Below are 7,406 nucleotides of genomic sequence, written 5' to 3' on the forward strand. Positions count from 1 at the left end.
AGGGGGCCCCACCCCCTGTTGACTAGTCAAGCATTGACTAGTCAACTGGGACCCCCTGGACCCACAAGTCATCCTTTGCTACACTTTTGTGTGCACAGATCTGGGTGCACCTAGCTGTTAACCTGTTTTTTTTGAATTAAAAGTAATTTCAGGAATTGTTTAATTCTTTGAAAATTAATATCAAATAATCTGTAGCTCGGATGAAAATACTTTGTACATGAAAGTTGCTCAGAACGACGAGACGAATCTAAACACGCGGTCCGTTCGCCCGCCACACGTCCCTAGCATAGCAATTATTGAACTTTTCCCCTCCGGTTCATCTGTCTGACAGATGTCCAGAACCGGGAAAACTTTCCCGGATGTTTTCCCTCTTCGCCAGTATCGCCTAACGCTACGTTAGATCACCTCTGCCCCGCTTATTGTCTTGTTATGCTTATGTTTGTGTGTATTTACTGTTTCTTCCCCCTCTTCTCTCCGGTAGACCCCGAGACCGATGCTGATGCCCCTGTGATCGACTACGTCGTCGACAACGACCCCTCCTTGCCAGATCAACCAGGCAAGCCCCCCCTTTGATCATCCCGATATCGCCCATTCCATTCTCTCATGCTTGCATTAGATTTTGCTATTGTTATTGTTTGCTCCTATTCTGATGCATAGCCTTCTTTTGTAACCTGCTTATTGTTACCTTACCTGCTTATCCTAAACTGGTTAGTATAGGTTGGTTAGTGATCCATCAGTGACCCCCGCCTTGTCCCGACTGCCCCGCTGGATAATCAGAAGACCCGATCAACGGGATCGAAGACCAGGCCCCGACACCGCACATCACTTTCCCCTTAGTTGCTCGACACTACTGGGTTACTATCGAGTGCCGAGGGTGAGACCTCTACAACACTTCTGATGTTAACCCTGTAGTGTAGCTATTCGGTCGTGGTCATCGAGGGTGATTTCCTCTTTAACCACTTCCGATACGACTCTGTCGTGCAACCCCTCAAGTGTGAACCTCGAGGGTGATTCCTCTACGTTCACCTTGATGATTACATTGAGTGGAACCCACCGAGGGTGATTCCTTGGGTTTTCCTCTTGATGTTTGGACACACGGATACTTGGACTTTACAACTATTACTTGGAAAGTGATGTGGAGACGGGTTGACCTGGAAGGTGCCCGTGAGATAATTACGAGGCGTGGCCGGGCATTCTTAGCCCTTGCCGCAAGTCCTCGAGACGGGGCAACGGGGTCACATCTTTCGTGAGTCTCTGCTTGTTACCGCGCGTTCCTAATCCACTATGATTTGGATATTTGATCCGAGGGGCCTTTGGCCTGATAGCACTAACCATCACGTGGGCATAGTATGGGCGTTCTGCGTCGTGTACATCAGCCGAAGCTTAATAGACGTCAGCGACGGAGCGGCGCGCGCCGGGTTGGACTGGTAAGCTCCTGCCTTTTTAGGGAGGTAGCTAGGTCTGCTCACCGGCCGCCCACGCAACGTGCAGGAGTTCCCTGGGAGATGGCCCATGACCCCTGGGGGCATAGGTTTAGTCCGGCGTGCTGACCTCTCTGTTAAGTCTAGGTCGGGTTGCGGCGTATTGTTTGGCCGAGGCCGGGCATGACCCTGGAAAGTGTGTCCGGCCGGAGTCAATCGAGCGTGGTGGGTAAGTTGGTGCACCCCTGCAGGGAAGAAAACATCTATCGATAGCCTGTCCTACGGTAACGGACACTTGGAGTTGTATCCCGATCGATACAACTAGAACTGGATACTTGTGATGAGAACTGGATGGTGATGAGGATTTGATTGTGATGATAACTGGATAGTATGGCTCTGGGATTGCTTTCTCGCAGGGAGTCGAGAAAGGATCTCTGGCTGAGGTTGATAACACTACTACCACTTTACTTTATGCTACTCTGCTCCCTCTTGTTTGCTGCAAGATGGTGGTTCGGGAAGATGCTAGTCTTCGATAGGACTAGGCCTTCTCTCTATTCTGGCATTTCTACAGCCCAGTCCACATATATAGCCTTCCTTTGATAATGTTGCATATGTAGTGTAGATCCTTGCTTGCGAGTACTTTGGATGAGTACTCACGGTTGCTTTGCTCCCCCTTTTCCCCTTCTTTCTTCTTTCTGGTTGTTGCAACCAGATGGTGGAGTCCAGGAGCCAGATGCCGCCTTTGACGACTGCTGCTACCCCGAGGGTGCCTACTACCACGTGACGGACGCCGACGACCAAGAGTAGTTACGAGGCTCCCAGGCAGGAGGCCTTGCCTTTTCGATCGATGTTGCTTTTGTGCTAGCCTTCTTAAGGCAAACTTGTTTAACTCATGTCTGTACTCAGATATTGTTGCTTCCGCTGACTCGTTTGTATTCAAGCTGATGTATTCGAGCCCTCGAGGCCCCTGGCTTGTAATATAAAGCTTGTATTATTTTAATTTGTGTCTAGAGTTGTGTTGTGATATCTTCCCGTGAGTCCTTGATCTTGATCGTACACATTTGCGTGTATGATTAGTGTACGATTGAATCGAGGGCGTCACAGGAAGTGAGAAGGTTGTTTTGCATGACGCTGCATTAATCAAGCGATGAGGAGTGAGATGGTTAGCTCTTTGGTCTTTGGAGAAAAAAAATATGCATTAATTGACACGTGAAACGAGGATTTGTATCGATTAAATCCCGTGAAGGAAAACCCCGCCTTTCTTTTTTAACACTAGTACTCCTAGTACGTACGTACTTATCCTGTTTGGGTCTAGGCCTTGCATTGCCAAACTTCGCCACACATTTTTGCCAAGCTTGCCTAAAGTTTTCAAAGTGAGAAGGAGGTACACTTGCGCACGGCTATCGCGGTCACACCGCACCCTCACACGGTCGCTCATGCATGCCACGGTCGCACCGCACCCTCACACAGTCGCTCATGCACGCCGCAAACCCAACCAAGGGAGCGCACCCTCACTGACACGTGCCGTCGCATGTGAACAAACCAAACTCAACCATCCTATCGCTGACACATAATTTTCGTTCATAGAGTATGTTTATCCAACCGCATGTTGGGGAGTATCCGTACGGCCAGTGCGGTGGTCTGTTGGGGAAGAAGAAGAGGTGAGTGAGGGAGTCCTGGATTAGGGGGTGTCCGGATAGCTGGACTATACCTTCGGCCGTACACCTGGACTATGAAGATACAAGATTGAAGACTTCGTCTCGTGTCCGGTAGGGACTTTCCTTGGCGTGGAAGGCAAGCTTGGCAATACGAATATGTGGATCTCCTAACATTGTAACCGACTCTGTGTAACCCTAGCCCTCTCCGGTGTCTATATAAACCGGAGGGTTTTAGTCTGTAGGAAGAACAACAATCATACCATAGGCTAGCTTCTAGGGTTTAGCCTCCTTGATCTCGTGGTAGATCTACTCTTGTACTACCCATATCATCAATATTAATCAAGTAGGAGTAGAGTTTTACCTCCATAGAGAGGGCCTGAACCCGGTAAAAACATCGTGTCCCTTGTCTCCTGTTACCATCCACCTAGACGCACAGTTCGGGACCCCCTACCCGAGATCTGCCGGTTTTGACACCGACATTGGTGCTTTCATTGAGAGTTCCTCTGTGCCGTCGCCGTCAGGAAGGATGCCTCATCCCATCTTTAAAGACGGCACCGTCGCTAAGGGAGCTTTGGCTGTCGGCCAAACTCTCCGGCTAGGTGGTTTTCTTATGACCGCCTATTCGGCTGCTGCGCCGATGAAGACCTCTCGGGTCATCAAAAGCAATCTTCATGTCAGCTCAGAACTTGCCGAGCAGTTAGATCCAATGGAGCTCTCTTCCATAAATGAGCTCTTGGATCGCATCGCCGCCCTGGGAGTCGCTACGGATTACGACCAGATCGTGCCTAAACCCGATCTGAGAGAGATCAACTCTCCCCAGGTCACCCATCACGCTGCCGTGGTAGAGGGACAGTGCGGCGACCCTTCATCTATCTTAAGGACTAGCTATGTCCGGATTCCCGATCCCTGCAAGCCGGATACCCGCGGAGGGGAGGACATCACTCAAGACCTGAACTTAGAGTTGGGCAACGGGCTAGATTCATTGGACAACATCCAAGAATCCAAACTTTCGAGTTCAGAAACTCCTTGGCCTCTGAGTCTCAGATTGGGTGAGGTTTCGGATTTAATTCCACCCACCCACCCGAACATATGCGATCTATCCCAAATTAGGCAAAAGCCAGAAGAAACAGTACATCACTACTGGGCCAGATTCCTCCTGGTTATGAACAGGATCAAGGACTGCCATGAGGAAGACGCAATTTCATTCTTCTACAATAATTGCACAGACAAGGGAATCCTCAACGCCATAAGTCACCGTGATATTACACGCTTCGCTGACTTGGCGTCCATAGTCGAAAGTACTGTGCGATGGAAAGCGCCTGGAAAACCGAAATAAAATTTTGGGATAATCCGGCCCTGAATACAAACCCAGTCTGAAATAAAAGGGTGCATCATCGCCAGACACCCGAGTTAAACACCAAAAAGAAAAAAAACCTCAACAGGGCATGGAACCGTACTGGAAGGATGGCTTAATGGACCCTGTAAAATTCACAGTACAGAGGGCGCCACACCAACTCACAGTCTTAGAGCTTGTTGGATACTCCGGCAGGTGGCCAAAATTGGCGAAGACCTTCTAATTCCGGAGGCCACAGAAGGCCACCCCAGAGACATCGGTACGGCATTAACAGTCTTCGAGACCTTCGCATCAAATAATATGCGAAAAAGAACACTCCGCAGCCTTGCCGAAATCTACCAAGTAGCAACAATAAACCCATGGGGTGACACGGCTATCACTTTCAATGCCAGTGATGAACCTAAATTCCGAACAGCCCGAGCACCAGCCGCATTGGTTCTCAGTCCAATAGTGGATGGCTTTCGCCTTACCAGGGTACTCATGGATGGAGGCAGCGGATTGAACCTCATTTACGAGGAAACCCTTCAAAAATGGAAATAGACTGGAACCGCATTGAGCGAAGCAGCACAACCTTTAGAGGAATAATCCCCAGTCGGGAAGCGCGCTGTACAGGAAAAATCACACTAGATGTGGTGTTCGACACGCCGGATAATTACAGGTCCGAAAAGGTCACGTTCCAAGTGGCCCCGTTCAGTAGCGGATACCACGCTCTGCTAGGGCGGGAAGAGTTTACAATCTCCCAAGCAATACCCCATTACGGGTACATGAAGCTCAAGATGCCTGGGCCGAACGGAATTATCACTCTCGCTAGTGATTCGGACATAGCACTCCGCGCCGAAAATAAGACAGCCGCACTGGCCCTTGAGGCACTATCCGAAGCCCTAGCGGCTGAGGAGCTGACTGCGCTGTGCTCCACGGTGAACAGGGACGATGTGATACTCGACAAAAGATCCAAGTCCACCTCCTTTAAACCAGCGGACGAAATAGTCAAATTCCAGGTCCATCCAACGGACCCTAATAAAACAGCTTCCATCGGGGCACAATTAAACCCTGGTGTAGATGCCGCACTGCGAAAATTCCTACGTAAGAACTGGGACATTTTCTCCTGGCACCCTTCAGACATGCCAGGAATCCCACGTAGGCTGGCCAAACACAGCTTAAATATCCTAAAAGGATTCAAACCCGTCAAACAGGCTCTCTGGCGTTTTTCCGAACCTAAGAGACAGGCCATGGTAGAGGAGCTAGCCAAGCTATTGGAGGCCGGATTCATCAGAGATATAAAACATCCGGACTGGCTAGCAAACCTGATGATGGTACCAAAGAAGGATAAATCATGGCGCCTGTGCGTTGACTTTAAAGACCTTAACAAGGCTTGCCCAAAGGATCCCTTCCCCCTACCCCGCATCGATCAAATTATCGACGCTACCGTAGGACACGATTCGTTGTGTTTCCTCGATGCATATTCCGGTTACCATCAAATCAAGATGGCAGAGTCCGACCAAGCCGCAACGGCATTCATCACACCATATGGCCCATTCTGCTTCAACACAATGCCATTCGGGCTCAAAAACGCCGGCGCAACATATCAGCGCATGATTCAGACATGTCTGGCAAACCAGATCGCCAAAACAGTGGAGGCATACGTGGATGACGTGGTCGTTAAAACAAGACATGTCGAATCTCTATTAGACGACTTGAGGTCACATTTGATAACCTCCAAACATACGATATCAAGCTCAATCCGGAAAAATGCGTTTTCGGCGTTCCAGCCGGAAAGCTCTTGGGCTTCATTGTATCCGGTAGAGGAATTGAAGCAAATCCGGCCAAGATCCGAGCTCTGGCACAACTGGATATCCCAAAGGACCTCAAACAAATACAAAAATTAACCGGATGCGTGGCGGCTCTAAGCCGCTTTATCTCCCGCTTGGGAGAAAAGACACTACTCCTCTACCGCCTCCTTCAGCGCACCGAACACTTCGAGTGGACGAACGCCGCCACGGCCGGACTCGATGAAATAAAAGCCGTATTGACAACAAACCCAGTCCTGGCCATGCCAAACATTGGCGAACCAATGCTATTGTACATTGCAACAACCCATCAGGTTGTAAGCGCAGTGCTCGTCGTCGAACAAGAAACGGACGGACACAAATCCCCCCTTCAAAAGCCGGTCTATTATGTGTCCACTGTCCTCACTCCATGCAAAACACGGTACCCGCATTATCAAAAGATTGCATACGCGGTATTCATGGCATCCCGGAAGCTGCGACACTACTTTCAAGAGTGTTCAATAATAGTAGCCTCGGAAGTACCACTTAACGATATTATAAACAACCGCGACGCGACGGGATGGATTGCAAAATGGGCCATTGAGCTCCTCCCGTTCGACATAACTTATAAGCCACGGCGAGCTATCAAGTCGCAAGTTTTGGCCGACTTCGTCGTAGAATGGATAGAGGCCGAACTCCCTAAAGAGTACGGCACATATTCAAACTGGATCATGCATTTCGATGGCTCCAAAATGTTGGCCGGTCTAGGGGCTGGCCTCGTTTTGACGTCCCCCACAGGAGACACAGTTCAATACGTACTCCAGATTATGTACACAGACTCCAACAATGCAGCCGAATATGAGGCCCTTTTACATGGTCTCTGGATGGCAGTATCCATGGGCATTCAATGCCTAGAGGTGCGCGGGGATTCGAATCTCGCGATATCCCAAATAAATGGAGACTTTGATGCCAAGGATCCAAAGATGGCAGCTTATCGCAACGCCGTCTTAAAAATGTCAGCTCGGTTCGAAGGGCTCGAATTTCACCATATAGCCCAGGAAAGTAATCAGGCGGCAGATGTCCTGGCATGCATCGGCGCAAAACGCAATGTAGTCCCCCCCCAACATCTTCTTGGAAAGGCTGTTCAAGCCATCCGTAGCATGGGAAGGGGAACCCGGCAATAACAGCCCAGACCCAACCGCACTGC

The sequence above is a fragment of the Triticum dicoccoides genome, chromosome 6A, assembly GCF_002162155.2.
Source record: "Triticum dicoccoides isolate Atlit2015 ecotype Zavitan chromosome 6A, WEW_v2.0, whole genome shotgun sequence".
NCBI classification, from domain to species: Eukaryota; Viridiplantae; Streptophyta; class Magnoliopsida; order Poales; family Poaceae; genus Triticum; species Triticum dicoccoides.